At 45.3% G+C, this 17,523-nt stretch overlaps 1 pseudogene; it reads right to left on the minus strand.

Annotated features, from left to right (window-relative positions):
• Positions 1–201: 201 nt before the first annotated feature.
• Positions 202–10,357, minus strand: LOC131923474 (nuclear autoantigen Sp-100-like; annotated as a pseudogene).
• Positions 10,358–17,523: the final 7,166 nt, after the last annotated feature.

Consider the following 17,523-nt stretch of genomic DNA (forward strand, 5'->3'; position numbering starts at 1 on the left):
CCTCAACTTGCCAACCAGGATGTCAGTTGCCCAGGGAGGTCTTGGGAACTTAAACTTTGTTTCTGAATAAAATCCCTTTCTACTTTACTATTTATTTGTGCTTCTTCAATTCTTTGAACAGCATGACTGGAAAAACACCTGATCCAGACAGAAACTCCCAGCAACATCACTTTGTAGTCCAAGCTAGCCTTCTGCCTCATCCTCTTAGATACTCACAAATATAGCCAGCTAATGAGTACCCGGGACGTTCCGAGAGCTCTATGCAAAGAAAGGGGGATAAAGGCCAAATATATATTTTATTATGCTTCAGATAAGCATGGTTATGTGAAAGGAAAAATCAAAATAAAACTTGTAAGTACATAATTTTCTTTTGACTGTACCATCAATACATCAACAAAGTCAGAGAATATTGCCTGTTGTGGGGTATCCACCAGACAAGACTGCGTGGACATGTATTTAAGCCAATGAAAATCTTCATTAGCCAACCAATGATTACACCAGGTGTTCCAGATTCCAGCATAGCCCCAAAGTGAGCTTTTAAGCACAAGAAACCATGTCCTAGGTTGACATACTTCAGTTAACAAGAACAGTTGGCCAGAAGCAGAACTACAGAAGCCAAAAAGTGAGGTTAGTACATTTAGAGACTTTTCCAGAACTGTGGACTTTGATGGAGTAGTTCTTTGTTTTCATTTTGGCAGGTGGTACTGTCCACATGCTGAGTTTTACAGTTTGAATGGTACTTCCATCATGGAGTCAGTTGTGCTAAGAACTTGAGGCTTACTAAGGTCTGGAGCCCTGTTAAACTCTCCACATCCTCACAGCATCAGAAAAAGTAAGGTGCAGAGAATGGACGGCTGGGCTCTTCGATGTCCCCCAAGGGTGGTGAGTCAGGAAACAGGAGGCGTGAGTTCCTGAGGGAAGTTCTGAGTTCTGGAGCCCAGGGTACATGATCCTCACCCTCCTCTTCTGTCTGCCTCCTGACTCCTGGTGTCAAGGTGAAGACTTCCAGGAGTTCCTTCTCATCGTCCTCATCGCTGCATTCTGAGCCCTCACTGCTGATCACTGCACAGCAATACAAAACCCCTTGGGGCTCTCAGAGAACGACCTCAAAGCTGACTCAACTGGAACCCCAGAATGCAGACAGCAGGAAGATCCAGAAGCTTCGGTAATGCTTAGGCAGCAACGCCCCTGCCATAGCTGGTCCCTCCAGAGTGTTTCACTCGATGCTGACTTTGAGGGACAGCCCCCTGGCTGTGGTTGTCTCAAAGCCTTGCCTGTCATCTCCATCTCCTTACTCTCCTGTCCCTCTTCCTGCTGCCTCTACCCATTTCTCTGCCCCTGCTGGCTCCTCCCTCTGCCTTCTCTCACTCTGTGGATCTACAGCGCTTTCTGCTTCTGCCTGTTTTGTCTCCTCCCCGACCCTTACTACCCAAAAACTCCTGGCTTCCCTGTCTAACATATTCCTTGTGACTATTCCCTCCCAGATCTCTTAAAAATTCTTCATTTCCTGCCTAATTTCCTAGTTAAAGGAGTGCCAGAGCCCATGGCTCCCTGCATCTATCTGGGGCTCCCAGAGCTACCGAGCTGGACTCTGATCACACGTCAGCCAGTCACCTCCACTGTGGCTTAGAAGGGTCACCCATCACCACAGGCATCTTAAGTTATCCTTACCAATGACCTCATCTTGGTTCTGCACTGTCCCAGGCTTCTGTAGGTTTTCTTGTTTCACAAAACAAGATCCTGTCCAGTTTTCATGTGTGTGTAGGTTTGTCCCTGAAAAAGAAGAGACTATTACTTGAAGAATTCTCATCCATTCCCTTGAAAAAGCTTCATGGAATCCTGTTCTCTCTCCCGACACTTGACTATGGAGCACAAGCATAGTGCTGAACTTTTACCACCTTAGCCGAGCGTGGTGACTCACACCTGTCATCACAGCACTTGGGAGGTTGAGACAGGAGGGTCAATCATGAGCTCAAGGTCAACATGGCTACATAGAAGACCTGGTGGGGGCGGGAGGAGGGAGGGAGGGAGGGAGGGAAGGAGGGAGGGAGGGGCCTTCACACTTAGTTTTCTACCTGACCCTACAGTACACCTTTCTTCAGTCCTCAGGTTCTTTCTGGTGCCATCTTTTTCTGTTTTCTCTTTTCCCTATTACTATCATTTACCAACCGATAACTATCTCAGCTAAAGTTTGTATTCCTAACATAATTAACTTAATTTTTAACTCTACTAAGACCTGAAGTTCTCCTGCCTGGTGTGGTGGTGCATGCCTTTAATCCCAGCACTCAGGGGGCAGAAGCAGGCAGATCTCTGAGTTTGAGGCCAGCCTGGTCTACAGAGTGAGTTCCAGGATAGCCAGGACTACATAGAGAAACCCTGTCTTGAAAACAAACAAACAAACAAACAAGACTTGAAGCTCTCAACTTAATTCTTAGGACTGTCCCAACCTCAGGTTCTGTATCCAAAGACTCAACCAACCACAGTCAGAAACACTTGGAAAAATGTATTACATCTGTACTGAGCATGAACACATTTACTTCTTGTCACTGTCCCCTAAACAATGGAACAAGACAACTATTCATATCATATTTGTATTATATAGTGTCAGCAATCTAGAAATGATGAAAGTAAACAAGAGAATGTGTGTAGGTTACATTAAAGATTTGAACATCTGTGAGTTTGGGTACCTATCTGCATAAATGTAGTTCTGTTTTTGTTGTTTTCAACTTTTGTTAATTTTGTATTATGTGCATGCTTGCGTGTGGGTGCGGGTGCATGCTTGTGTGTTTGCATGCATGCTTACTTGCTTGAGTGCTTGAGTGTGTGAGTGTGTGCTCAGGAGCCAGTCCTCAATTTTCACCATGTGGGTTCCAGGGATTGAACCCAGGTCACCAGCATGATGGCAGGTGCCTTTTCCTGGTATATGCCATCTTGCTGGCCCTGAAGTTTTCCACATAAGCACCAGGATTATCACAGCACCAAAATGCATGTCCACTGTTCCGGTACAGAAATAGTGCTGTTATGTGACAGACCTTATGTTACACTCAGGTCAGGTCATGTTCACAGAGCAGGGTAACTGATGGGTCCTGGATGCTGAAGGGAAAGAAGGGCTCAAAAGGACTCCTGGGCCTCCTGCTCGAAGCCCTGGGCGTGTCCACCTTAGCAAAGAGGGTCTTCGGCAAAGAAGGAAGAGGAGTTGAAGGGAGGGAGGTTTGTGAAGAAGAGGCTGTGCTCGGTTTGATGCACTACACTTGAGATTCCTGAGCTGAGAAGGCAGGTCTGTGCTCCCCGAAAGAGGCTACAGGAAAATCCACCTCAAGTCAGAAAGGAGGCTGGCCACCTGTCCTCACGCCACAGGGCCATGCCAGCAGCTGGTTGCAGGGGTTGCCTTGGCAACTGAATAAGTTGTCTAAGCTGAGAGGTTGTGAAGGCAGCTGCTCAAGTGGCTACAGCAGCTGGCCACTCAATCTGGGCTGAAGCGGGGCATCCAGAGTGGCAGCTGGAGTGGCAGAATCCGAGGACGGAAGTTAATGGTTGTTATGGCAGCAGGGTTGCCCCAGCAGCCACAGAGGCTGGAGCAGATGCAGCTGCCAGGATGACGGCCCTGCCAGGTACAGGGTCGGCAGTGATGATGCCTGGCCCTGAATCCTGCTCATAGGCTGGGCTATCATGGCTGTTTAGGCTCCCTGCAGGGTGGTGCTGGTTGCTGTCGGTCAAAGTTATGGCTCCAGCTTCCCCACCCCAAGTAGTTTCAGCACCACACATAAAAACATCCTGTATTCAAGAAACAGAGGTAATCAGGACACACACACACACACACACACACACACACACACACACACACACACACACTGGGGAAAGGCTGGGCTTCTCCTGTTCTGTCACACCCACAGAGTCCCACCCCTCTTCTACTGTGATCTTTCTTACTTGTGAGTCTGAGGATCATCCACACTTTCATGCTTCAGTGGTGACTTCAATCACCCAGGATAAAGAGAACCTCCATACCAATGCCTGCCAAGCTGGAAAAGCAAGGCCGGACTCACCTCTGTAACTCCCTACTTGATGGTTCATCGATGTTTTCTATCCTCATCCTCTATGTGGGTCCCTTTGTCCCTTCCCTCCAGGCAGGATGAGAGCGGCAAGCAGACAACAGCAAGCAAGGCCCTCGAGGGACCAGAGTTAAGGGCTTCTAGCCAGATACTGGGCTTCTAGCATCGCCAGGCCTCAACTAACGTGCCTCCCTCATACCTTAGGATGCAGCTAGAAGCTGGCTCAGGTGTGTGAAACTGGCAAGGGGTGAGTGAGGGGAAAACAAGTATCTCCTCCCTCCACATAGTGGTCTAATACACAGGCCATCTAGAATGTGAGATTTGGGCTTGTACGATTGCCCAGGGAGTAACTCACTTGCTGCCCAAGCCTGCTTGTGAGTTGAGTCAAATCCCTGGAACCCACTGGAAAAGAGAACGAATCTCTGCAAGTTGTCATCTGACCCCCACACGCGCTATACTAACACGTACCCACACACATCGTCCACACAGACAACAACAAAAATAACGAAGTCATTTTTAAAAGTGATAATCAACCCAACCCAAGCCGTGTCCCTCACGTGGATGTAGGAAGGGGGTTTGTCTAACTTTCCCTCCTTTTAGAGTTGGGGAGCATTAGGTTTACTGGGAACCGAAGAGGCAGAAAAAGAGGGGTCCCAGGAGCCATGGCTGGGAAAATGTGACCATCCTGAGCTCCGGTGTTTGAAGATACGGTGAGCTGCAGCTCAGGAGAAAATTCTGTCCTCCAAGAACCCCCACTCTCCTCCAGTAAGCCCTGCTCACCTCCCTGCCTTGGCACTCTTTCTGTCTCCCCCACTTCCTCTGGGGTTCCATCTACAGGCACTGTGGCTTCTCCCACGAGGAGGTGGTGGTGCACTTTGGCTTCATCAGCTTCTAGAGTCATCCCCATTCCTGTCTCTCCTTCCCCTCCAGTGGGACTTTCCAGGTTACTCATCACTGTCTGTTTCTCCTTCACTGCTACAGCCTCTGTTTCTATGATTGTCCTCGCCAGAGAAACTATCAGATACGACATTTCCTTATGTCATTGTCCCCTTGCTGCGGACATTGGTCCATTCTGCTGTGATTGGAGCTTTGTCTTTAAACGCTGATCATATGGAACAGCAAAGACACCTCCACTGCTCTTGGATATGTGGCAGACACCTGCCACCCGTCACCCATGCAGATACCAGACTGTCCCAGCCTCACCTGCTTGGGCGCGTTCACAGTTGGTTCGATGAGACTCACGCGGATGGAAAACCGAATGGTCTTTATTCGTGTGCTTTGACCTCGCGTCCCATGCAGACTCTGACAATCTTTTTCTACTTCCAGATTGGATGGCCCCTAGACAACAATGTACTTTTATTAACATGTCACTGTGACATTATGAATAAGAACCTGAAATGTGGTGGTAGAGAGATGACCCAGGAGTTAAGAGCATTGACTGCTCTTCCAGAAGACCTGGGTTCAGTCCTAAGCACCCACATAGTAGCTAACAACCACCTGTAACTCCAGTTACAGAGATTTGAAGCTACCTTCTGGCCTTAAGGATTCTGCGTGCACATGATGCACAAACGTATATGCAAGCAAAACACCAATACATATAAACATGAATAAATAAATAAAATAACTTGCAGTTTTTAGTTAAGTGCATTAATGAATTAAACAGACAGGTACAGAAACCCTCCCAAGCAATCCAGAGGACAAAGACTCTGGCGTTTAAACCCTGAACTTGGAGAAATGACAGGTGCACTCTGGACAGTCAGTAACACAAGCAGATGGTCCAAAGCACATGATGAAATGAGACAAGACCTCAGCAGGCAGAGAGTCAACAAGAACAGACCATCAGATGAGGAGGGATCTGAGGGTGTCCGGGTCAGACTTCCTCGAGAACAGCTGTCACCAGCTCCTATGAAGCAAAAAATAGATGTTTATTTCAGAAGTGAAGTAGGGGTTCTCTTCTGTCTTTATAATGCAAAGGCCCCTTGAAGCATCAATTCAGAGCTCATCTGGAGATGACAAGTTCCCCCTGATTCTTGAGGTCAGACTCAGGTCATGAGAGTAGGGTGCAAGGCTCACCCCTGGCTGAGTAGAGTCCTCACTGGGCCACTCTACACCAATCTTGGGTAGCAGCTCAAGTGCTGAATCCACAGCAGTCAAAGACAGACACTAATCCAAGTGAGCTGTCAGCAACTGGTACCTTTTATTTATACGTCTTTTGTCCTTTCTGTTCTGCCTCTCATTCCCACTTCCCTCTTCCTGTTTGTGACTCTCCAAGTATCCATGCACTGTTCTTGTATTTCTACTACTTCTTCTCAATCTCTCCATGTCTATATTTCCCTACTCTTGAACACTAGCCCCAGATTCATATTTATTGATCACTTTTGCTATTAGCAAATGTCTCTTCTTCACTGCTGTTCAATGCAGACCACAGTTCTGAGCCCCTCACAGCTCTCCACCAAAGAACTCTTTCTTAGAATCCACATTCAGGTGCCTAGTAACATCAGATACACTCGATATGACTGAGCAGAATGTGTCTCAACCACATCCTAACGATGTTAGGGTCAGGTCATTTGTAACTTCACAAAGCTGCAATGGGGCTGGAGAGATGGCTCAGTGGTTAGAAGCACTGGCTGCTCTTGTAGGGGGCCCAGGTTTGGTTCCCAGCATCCACATGGTAGCTCACAACTGTCTGTAACTCCAGTTGCAGGGGAGCTGACCCCCGTGGGCACCAGGCATGCACCCAATGCACGGACATGTGAGCAAAAACACTCATATACATGAAATAAAATAAATAAGTCTTTTTTTTGGTGGTGGTGGGGGTACAGTTTCAAGATAGGATTTCTTTGTATAGCCCCAGCTGTCCTGGCACTCACTCTGTAGACCAGGCTGACCTTGAACTCACAGATATCTGCCTGCCTCTGCCACCTGAGTGCTGGAATTAAAGCCATGCCACTACCACCCAGCTTCTTTTTTATTTGTTATTGTTATTTTTTTTCCCGAGACAGGATTTCTCTGTGTAGCTTTGGTGCCTGTCCTGGATCTTACTCTGTAGATCAGGCTGGCCTCGAACTCACAGAGATCCATCTGGCTCTGCCTCCTGAGTGCTGGGATTAAAGGCATGCGCCACCACCACCTGGCTTCTTCTCCTTCTCCTTCTCCTTCTCCTCCTTCTTCTTCTTCTTTAAGTAGCACTCATCTACCTTTTCTATTCCTTGGGAGTTCCCTGCAGAGCACCGCCCACCCATCCCCCACTCTCACTACTAACCCCACCACCCGAGGAGCTCAGTTCCATGTCTCCTTTTCCTCTTAGCTAACCAAAATTCCACTTGGTTCTAAGTACCTTGCTCATAGCGTGGCTGTATGGTGGCAAGTTTCTGGTCTTGTTTACTTCTTTGGGATAAATATTTTTCCTCTAGCTCTGAGCAGAGGGAGAAAATCATTAGTCCCTGTGGACAAGTGACAAATCTCAACCTCGTGGACAGTGGGGTCGAGCGGGAACAATCACACAGATGAAACAACGGTGAGAGTTATCGTGTGTCAGTGGGAACTTCTAGCACCTGGGTCGCTCGAGATCAACGGCTTATGTCTAGATATTGTTTTTCCCTTCCTGCAAGGCAACCAAGAGAAGAAAGAAAAGCGGAACCCTATAGACCAGTGGTTCTCAACCTGTGGGTCATGACCCCCTCGGGGGTTGAATGACCCTTTTGCAGGAATCACCTAAGGCCATTGGAAACCACAGGTATTTACATTACTACTCACAACAATAGCAAAATTACAGTTAAGAAGTAGCAATGAAATAATTTTATGGTTGGGGGTCACCACAGCATGAGAAACTGTATTAAAGGGTCGCAGCATTAGGAAGATTGAGAACCACTGCTATGAACAATGAACCTCTTGCGGTTTTGTTTTTGATATTTTTAGATTTATTTTGTTTTCAAGTTATGTGCTTGTCTGCGCATCTTCTTGTCAGTGTGTGCCCGTGAGTATAGGTGCTACAGAGGCCAAAAGAGGGTAGTGGATCCCTAGAGTTACAGGTGGTTGTGAGCTACCCAGTGTAGGTGCTGGGACCAAACTCAGGTCCTCTGCAAGAATAGCAGATGCTCTTAATTGCTGAGCCATCTCTCCAACTCTTCTCACAGGTTCTAAGGATGATGGCACAAGGGAAAAATCATTAAAAAACTAAGTAATTAATTGCTTAATTAAGTGTAGTGGAAGCTTACTTCAGTTCCAACAGAAGGAGTGCTCCTGTGGGCTAGACAGACCTCATGGAAGAACAGGGGTTCCCTCTGGAGTAGCATGAATAAGGTCATAGAAAGACCCATATATTATAAAATCTACAATATATATTTTAATCCCAAGAGCTTCAAAGATGGGGCTAGCAAAGAGGAGAGTCTGAGCTTCCTTGGGAGAAGAAAGATGAGCAGAGAGCAAAGGAATCCCCAGGGGCAGCCCAGGCCCAAGCACTAAGGGCTCTGAGAGCTAATTGGGAGGAAGACAATTGCCCTGAAGGAAACTCCAAGATTTCATGAGAAGACCCTGAGAGGCTGCCCACAGATGAGACAGAGCACACTGCCCAGTTTAGGCAATGGGACACAGAAAGCAATTTAGCTGTACTGATTAAATGAATGGAAATAGAGTTGTCGTATCTAAGTGGGACATTTATCTCAATCCCTTACCCTAAGGCTTAGGGAACATTGAAGGGGGAGGGAGAAACAATGCAAGAGCTGGAGGACAGGGAGGAGTGTGGTGAGCCTCCGTCTTCTGGACATGATATAACTGCCGAAATCGTGAACACATAGCAGCTGTGATACCTGTACAAGATCTGCACAAGAACAAGCCAATCAGCACTTCCGCACTGATGGGGAGGGACTCGTGAGGCTCCACCCACAGCTGAGCTACTACTGGCAGCTCACGGTTGCTGGGGGCGTCATTTTCCTTTGGGGGTGTGGCTACTGACAAGTAGTTCATACTTCACTGGATGCCCCACACCTAATGCACACATGGGCAGCACTGATTGGATTCAGTAGGTTATGAGGAGGAGAAGGAAGAGAAAAAAGATGAAGACAAAGATGACATGGAAGAACATGAAAGCGTAGGGGACATGTTGGGAGGGTTGCGGGGTACTCGGGGTCTGGCTCAAGAAGATCTAGATACTCTGTCCATGTACGAGGTTGTCAAAGGATAAGCAAAATACATTTTTAAAGATAGAATGTCACTGCAAAAGGGAGGTGAAAGAAGGAATTACCAGTTTCCAAGCTTTTATGAATCTCTCTTAAACCAGGATATGCATTCAGGTTCGTTCTGTTGAACAGAGTGCATAGAAATGACCAGCCAGGTAACTTCTCCAAGTGATCGAGGACATTGTACACCACGTTCTCTACAGGAACCAAGTTCCTGAAGGCTTCATAAGAATCCTGTTAGAAAGTTCAACAGAGAGAGTATCAAAGCACAGTTTTCTCTGACACAGTAGACTGTGCTGAAATACTGTCCTGGGGCCTATGGGTTCCAGTTTCTCCGGGAAATCCCAGGCTGGCAGTCTTGTGGCCAGTCCAGAGAAGACTTGTTTTTCAGTTCTCATAACTTGCACTCCCCACTAAATCTACATATGAATATTTCCTGGCTGCTGTTTTAATAAATCAATCCATTTTCTTCCAATTCCTGTCTCTCGGTTTTCCTAAAAGCGTTAATTGACAAACCTTAGATCCGGCGACAGTTGTGTACTAGTTGTTTCATTATCTTAATCTAGCTTCGCTGTAAGTCACTAGTCACGATCAGTCAGTGGGCCTTCACAATTTCTTCTTTCTTTCACTTTTGTGTGTGTGTGTGTATGGGGGGTGGTATGGGGGTGGCACAGAGGGGTACTAAATGTGGGGGTGGCTATGAGAGCTCGGCAAATGCTAGGCAGTCTACATCCCCAGCCCTGCTGCAGTTCAGCCACACTGCCTTATCATTCACCCACTCCCACAACTGCCTGGGAAGAGAAGGTTTCCAGTTAGGAGCAAACGTGTCTTGTTACCTTCTACATGATAGGACAATTAACAAAGATAAAACACACAAGGCTTTTTAGCCAGCTAGAGAAGTCTGGCATTCAGGATGCCAAACGCCGGTTAATGTGGGGCGGGGTTTCCACAGAGTGATGAATACATGTCACTTACAGCATAGATTTTGTCGGTGATGAAGGAATGGTCCTTTAGGCTTTCTAAGAAAGGAAACAGCTTGGGGATTGCATGGGCTATCTCTGTTTTATTTTCCTTGAAGTAATTGTAAAATATCTCATTAAAACTTTTCTCTTTCTGGATCACTGCAAGCATGCTAAGGCAGGGAGGAGAGAACACAGTGAGAAAATAAACACAAGGATTCCCCAGCACGTTTCCCAGCCTCCCCCAACCAGCGAAATCCAGGCCCAAATGACTTTTGATGTACAGTTTCAAAAAACTTACATAAACGCTGCCAGTGAACAAAGAAAAAGAAACACTTGTCAACTTGCTACAGAAGGACAGAAAAATCTTGACACTCTAATTTAAAAAGATATACAGAAGTGAAAGGTTACAAGTCAGCCTCTTTTGAGGATACAAACTAGGAAACACCAACAAAACAGTGAAGCCAGACCAGAAGCATTCACAAGGAGGACCTCTTCCAGCAATGCAAGAATTATTTAACATTTAACAGTCAAGGACTATGGGGCTGGAGAGATGGCTCAGTGCTTAAAAGCACTGTCTGCTTTCCAGAGGTCCCAGGTTCAATTCCCAGCATCCACATGGCAGCTCACAACTGTCTCTAACTCCAGCTCCAGGGGATTCGACACCCTCACACATACATACAGGCAAAACACCGATGCACATAAAATAAAAATTAAAAAATCATTTAAGAAAGGAAGGGAGGAAGGAAGAAAGAGAGAGAGAGTCAAGAACTATATCATCACACTGACAGAAATAACGGTGAAAAAAACATGTTAACTTCAAAAGGTCCACAAAAGGCAGTTGACAAAATTAAACATTTGTTCATAATTTTAACTCTCAGAAAACTAAGAATTAGAAAGTATATTGATTAATTTAAGGAAGTATGTAGGCATGCCTACAAACAAAACCCCGTGACAAGCGTACTTCTGCAGGCGGAGGAAAACGTAATGGAATTCAGCTACTATCACAAAAGGTACTACTTGGAAAGGTCAAGGACTTCTCCAAAGGTCAAGCCATGGCTTAAGAAGTCTTGGTGATATTTTAGCTTTTGTACATATATTAGCCAATTCCTGCAATGATTTTCTTGCATACTATGTATGTTTCCAAGAACTCCTAACAGTGTATTTTATGTGAAATACCTCTCAAGTATTCAAGCCAAACAATCTCCTGAATTAAGGTAAATTAAGTTCAGACCCACCTTTCTTATACAGCCTTAGTGGTATTTATACTAACTTTATAGACTCCTAACATTTCCCTAACCACCTCTAGGAATGTAGTTTGAGCACATAAATTCCCTTTTTCTGATATATTAACTGATTTTAGCTCTCAGTTGACCTCCTCCTTTACCACTCCTCTTTTGGGTTGTAAAAGAAAGCCTGACAGTCACTGCCTGAGGAAAACTCTTGTCTGTCTTTATGACCCTGTAGGAGTTCAAGCCTGGTGACGTTGTGTAGCTAGAGCACTGCTATTGAATGGTCTATAAATGTAACCTCAGAGATCTGAGGAGGATTTGGAGTGGAGAGAATTTGGACTAGAGACCTAGAAGAATGAGATGGAAGATGAGGAAGAGCCAGATGAGTAAGAACGAGATGAGAAGGACCAGGATGGGGCAGAACTAAGATGAGAGAATTAAGATAGAATTTAGAGGGGACAGCAGATAAATGTAGAGAGAAATCAGGCAAAAAAGGAGCTAGGCATGAGAACAGAACTGAAGCTGTGTGGACAGAATTTTATCCCAGAGGAATAAAGTAGACGGACAAAGAGCTCTGTGTACTTAGATTCTTTTCCCGAAAATAATTCTCGCCATTCATAGCTTCTCTTCTGGGCCCCTGGGGAGAAGATTTTTAAGGCTAGTCCTGAATAATATTCGAGACATTACACTTGCAGACAAGCTATTAAGTATTTTCCCATTCAAGCTGAGTACAAGACAAAGACATCCGCTGTCACCATTTCCACTTGACATGTATTGGAAATCCTAGCCAATACAATAGGTAAGAAAAAGAAATTTAAAAAAAAAAAACTTAAAAATAAATAAGTTTCCAGGTGGTGTCAGTGCACGCCTATAATCCCAGCACTCAAGGGCAGTCAAGTTCCAGGGCAGTCAAGACTGCCTAGAGAAACCCTATCTCAAAAGAAAATGAGGAGGAAGATGTGGTGATATTTTATCTGTGTCCCCCAATAAAGTTTATCTGAAGATCAAAGGAAAAAGCCAGTCACTATATTAGACATAGAAGTCAGGCAATGGTAGCACATACCTTTAATCCTATCACTCAGGAGGCAGGGATCTGTCTGGATCTCTGTGAGTTCCAGGCCACACTGGGAATAGAGTCAGATGTGGCGGCACGCCTTAAATTCCAACACTAGTTAACCATAAAGGTCTAGAGGTCTGTAGAGACAGACAGGAAGTGACAGAGCTGGGCAGGAAGAGGAAGTGATGTAGCTGGGCAGAGAGAAGAAATGAGTTAGCAGAACAGAAAGGAATATAGGTGTGGGCATACAGGAAGTAGGTCTCTTTGGAAGCTGAGAGTCAGTGAGGTGAGGTTGGCTTTGGCTTGTCCTATTCCTCTGATCTTTCAGAATTTACCCTAATATCTGGCTCCAGTTTTTCATTAATAAGACTGTTTAGCAATTCATGTTACAGGAAGAAGATGAGGAGAAGAAGAAAAAGAAAAAGAAAGAAAGAAAGGAATAAAGAAAGAAAGAAAAAAGGAAAAACTATATCTACCATTATTTGCAGGTGATTGTATACTTAGAAAAGCTAAAATAATTTGTAAACAAACTATTAGACTTAATTAGTAACTTCAGTACAGTATCTGGATTCAATGTCAATATGCTAAGATCCATTGCATCTCTAAATACTAGCAAATGAAAAGTTGAAATAAAAATAGAAAAGCCATTTCCAGCAGTATAAAAAAGCCATTACCAGGTTGAGCTGAATCCCTAGGGAGTCCTTGCCCTGGAGGAGATGGGAATGGGAGGGTGGGCTGCTGGGAGTGGAGGGGCCGGGAGAGGGAAGGACAGGGGAATCCGTGGCTGATATGTAAAATTAAATCAAATTATAAAATAAAAAATAAAAATAAAAATAAATTTTTTTTAAAAGCCATCACCAAAGAAGATAAATCTATCAAAAAATTAATGATAATATAAAATGAAAATCACAAGCCAGGCAGGGTGGGACACACATGTAATCCTTGTGTTGGGAGCCTGAGGCAGAGGAACCAGGAGTTCAAGGCCAGCATGGGCTACACGACAAGACCCTGTCTTGTTTTGTTTTATTCTGTTTTTAAGACTTTTTAAAACTTATGAATGATAGTGAAAATATAGTAGAGGTTCCAATGGAATTTCACTGAGCTGTAAAGAAAGATGAAACTATAAGATTTGCGGGGAAGTGGATGGAAATGGAAAATAATATATGAAGTGAGGTAACTCGGGCTTGGAAAGACAACTGCTGCATGTTCTCATTCAGATTGGATCCTGGTTTCTAACATTTATATGTGTGCTTTTATGTGGGAGTGACTACGTGCCCAGGAAGGTGTAGAAACCAGGAGAGAGGGAAATAAGCTTACGGTGTGTTGGATGTCTTTGTGTGTAGTAGAACAATGTAAATTAAAAGTGGACGGGGGAATCCTGGGGGTGGAAAAGTATAAGTGGAGAAGTGGGGGGGGGATGGAGAGAGAAGAAGGGTAGAGGGAGAATCAACTAATACTATGTATGGAAGAACAATAAGGAAATCTAATCCTTGTTAAGCTAATAAAGATTAAATTAAAACAGAAGTTTAATAGAGCACTCTGTGTGGGTGGATCAGGTGCTTCCAGAAGCCATAGGTTATTAAACAAAAATCTCAGTGCCGATTGGCTACCTTCCTATGACTCGTTAGGGAGGCCTCTGAGACCTTCAAAACAATGCAGGCAATTGCCAATCTCGTTGTTTCCCCACCAGAACTAGATGGTAAAATCTTCCTACTGAAGGGTCTTAGAGACTCCAAACTGAACCTGGGCCAGAAGCTCCCTCCCTGTCGGCTGACATTCACAGCTCAGGAAGGCGCTATGCAGATTACTGAGGGAGAATTGTCATCAAAGCTAGTGGTTGGCCCTGTGTGCAACAATTCTGACCCTCCAGGTTAGAGCAGCACACTGGTTTGATAGTAGACGTCTGTTATAAGAGTACCCTAGTTCATTTTCTGTTCTGTGATACACGTCATGACCAAAACCAAGTCAGAGGAGGAAAGGGTTTGTTTAGTTTACACATCAGGTCACAAAATTGAGGAAAGTCAGGACAAGAATTCCATCAGGATAGGAACGCCAGCAAGGAAGAAATGAAACAGAAACTATGGAGGAATGCTGCTTATTAGCTGGCTCCCTCTGCCTACTGCCCATCAGCATTCTTATACAACCCAGGCCCACCTGCTTAGGAGTAGCACCGCCCACAGTGGACTCAGCCCTTCTACATCAATTAGCAACCAAGAAAATGACCCCAAAGACAAACCCACAAACCAATCAGATTGAGGCAATTCCCCAGTTGAAGCTCCCTCAGATAACTCTGAACTGAGTTAAATTGACAGAGGAAGCTAACTAGCAGAAAGGGTAACTAACCACTTTCGGATTGGACTTGATGCCTGCTCCACAGGAGGGAATTTATGTCTAGTATTGTAGACTCAGCCAAAAGTTGATAGTGGGTATGGTAGTTTAAATGTAATAGGCCCCCATAACCTCATAGGAAGTGGAACTGTTAGGAAATGTGGCCTTGTTGGAGGAAGTGTGTCACTGTGGGGGTGGGCTTGAGGTCTCCTTTGCTCAAGCTATGCTCAGTGTGACACAGTTGCTTCCTGTTGCCTGAGGATCAAGATGTAGAACTCTCAGCTCCTTCTCCAGCACCATGTCTGCCTGTATGCTGCCATGTCCTGCCATGATTAAAATGGACTAAACCTCTAAACTGTAAGCCACCCAATTAAATGTTTCCTTTATAAGAGTTGCTGTGGTCGTGGTGTCTCTTCACAGCAATAGAAACCCTGACTAAGACAGTGGGCTAGTGGGATGGCTCAGTGGGTAAAGACGTGACCACCTGAGTTTGACCCTGGAACCAACGTGGTAGAAGAAGAGAACCGATTCCCGTAAAGTTATCATCTGACCCCCACATTCACATCTCAGCATATGTGTGCCCTCCCAACACTATAAATTTAAAAAAAAATTGTTTTGTTTTGAGACAGGATTTCTCTGTGTAGCACTAGCTGTCCTGGAATTTGCTCTGTAAGCCAGGCTAGCCTAGAACTCAGAGCTCCATCTGCCTCTGCCTCTTGAGTGCTAGGATTAAAGGTATATGCTACCATGACCAGCTTTTTTTTAAGTTTCTTTAAAGCTTGTGGTAGTTGAGGTCATAGGCCCTTCAGGCTTTCCTAGGACCAGTGTCTTTTAAAGCCATTGAGCATCCCCCAGTGATTGAACTAACAGCTAAAGAGTTTATATACAAAAGGCACCCTACATGGGTGGAAAAAGAATAAAAATCCTAGTGCCAAGGATGAGCTACATCCCTGTGAGTTATTGGCTAGGAGAGTCTCTGAGGATCCTCAGTTCATATAGGCTATTGCTACTGCTGTTGGCTGTATAGCAGAACTAAATAGTTCCATTGTCGAAGACACCACATGTGCATGCTTCACTATAAGGCATGAGAAATTAAGCTGTGACTGAAACGGAAACTCCTACCCTGCTAGCTAGCTTTCACAGTGCCAGAGGAGCCAGGCAGGCTGCTAGTGGAGACCTGTCACCAACACTCCTGCTTGTTGAAATACCGACTTTCCAGCACGGTGTACCTGATTATGCAATAGTGGCTCAGTTATCATGGATAAGACCAACAGCCTTCCAACTGGATTTAAGGCCCATTCCACAAGAGGGAGTTCACATCTGCTACTGCAAGCCAGGGCAAAAAGCCGCAGCTGAGGAAGTCATAGGCCCCAGTGATGGACAGCCAACTGCCTTCTAAACGTGTGTTTACACCCATAGATCACTGTTGTTATCAACTTCAACTGACAACTACGGGTGAAGCCAGAGAACAAGGGTTACTGTGGCATGGTGGCCTATTTCTCAGCCCCAGATGGACATCTGTAGTCACGTCCTCTAATGCTCAGGGAATCATTGCAAGAGATGGGTGGAAAGAATGTAACGTAAGAGCTAAGGAAGGGGTGGAATGTTGTGTAGCAGTTTCCTCGGAGATTGAAACATTCCATCCTTCAGGGAAGCTCCTTAAGCAGGAAGGTAAACAGCTCAAAATAGCTTCAGGAAGTCCCTGAAACTGACCAGATTCTCTAGGCCCCTCCCTGCTAGTCTGCAATGAAAGCTGAGAGTCTGTCTCAGAAGAAGTGAAGCTGAGCTGCACAGAAGAGTCTGAGAATAGAAGAATAGAAGAGCGGCAAAGAATGGACTCTGAGACCAGTACAGCTTCCTGGAAGAGACAGAAACCAGCTGAGCCACCTGGAAGAGGTTTAGACCAACTGAGGCACCAGGAAAGGACACTCTCCAGTGTTGCGCTGCCTGCAGGCTGTACAGTGTACTCCAGGTTCCTGGCTTTGTGAGCTGTTAGCCTTCTTGGGGTGGGTTTGGTGATACAACTGTGTTTGAGTCATTTCGGCTCCTGTAAGTAACTCCTTACTCACTTTCCTGTAAGTAACCCCAATAAAACTCACTGATTCACCAAGTTGGACTTTGGTAGTGTCCACATACTTTGGTCTGTCATGGATTCTGTGATGGTGAACATTAGGTTTAGAGGCTAAACTTACAGTGCTAGGCTTGTAAAAAACAAAATTGTTTTTAGCGTTTATAAGCCATGATGAAGTTTCTCCTACCTTGAAGGTAATCTGTCAGCTGGCCGAGGACGGGAGACTTCCTGGTGTAGTTGGGCTGTTCTTTTCGTTTTGTTTCGATTTGTTTTGTTTTTGCAGACAGGGTTTCTCTGTGTAGCCCCGACTTTCCTGGAACTCACTCTGTAGACCAGGCTGGCCTCGAACTCAGGTTTCTGCCTGCCTCTGTCTCCCAAGTGCTGGGATTAAAGGCATGCACCACCACCTCCCAGCTTGTTGCAAAGTATTTCACAGCCTCAGCTATTCCTACAAGGTAATATGTCACAAGATTAAATAGGCTAACTGCTAAGTTCTACTTCTGTATGAAACACTTGTTTCGACGGTTGACGTACCTCCTTGGATGTCTGTTACAAAATCAAACCTTGCCCACACCCAGATAGGTTATGAGTTGATTTGGCTCCCCAAAATTACAGCTTCACGGTTTTTGCCTTTATGATCCTCAGACTAA

This window comes from Peromyscus eremicus, chromosome 13 (genome assembly GCF_949786415.1).
Source record: "Peromyscus eremicus chromosome 13, PerEre_H2_v1, whole genome shotgun sequence".
NCBI classification, from domain to species: Eukaryota; Metazoa; Chordata; class Mammalia; order Rodentia; family Cricetidae; genus Peromyscus; species Peromyscus eremicus.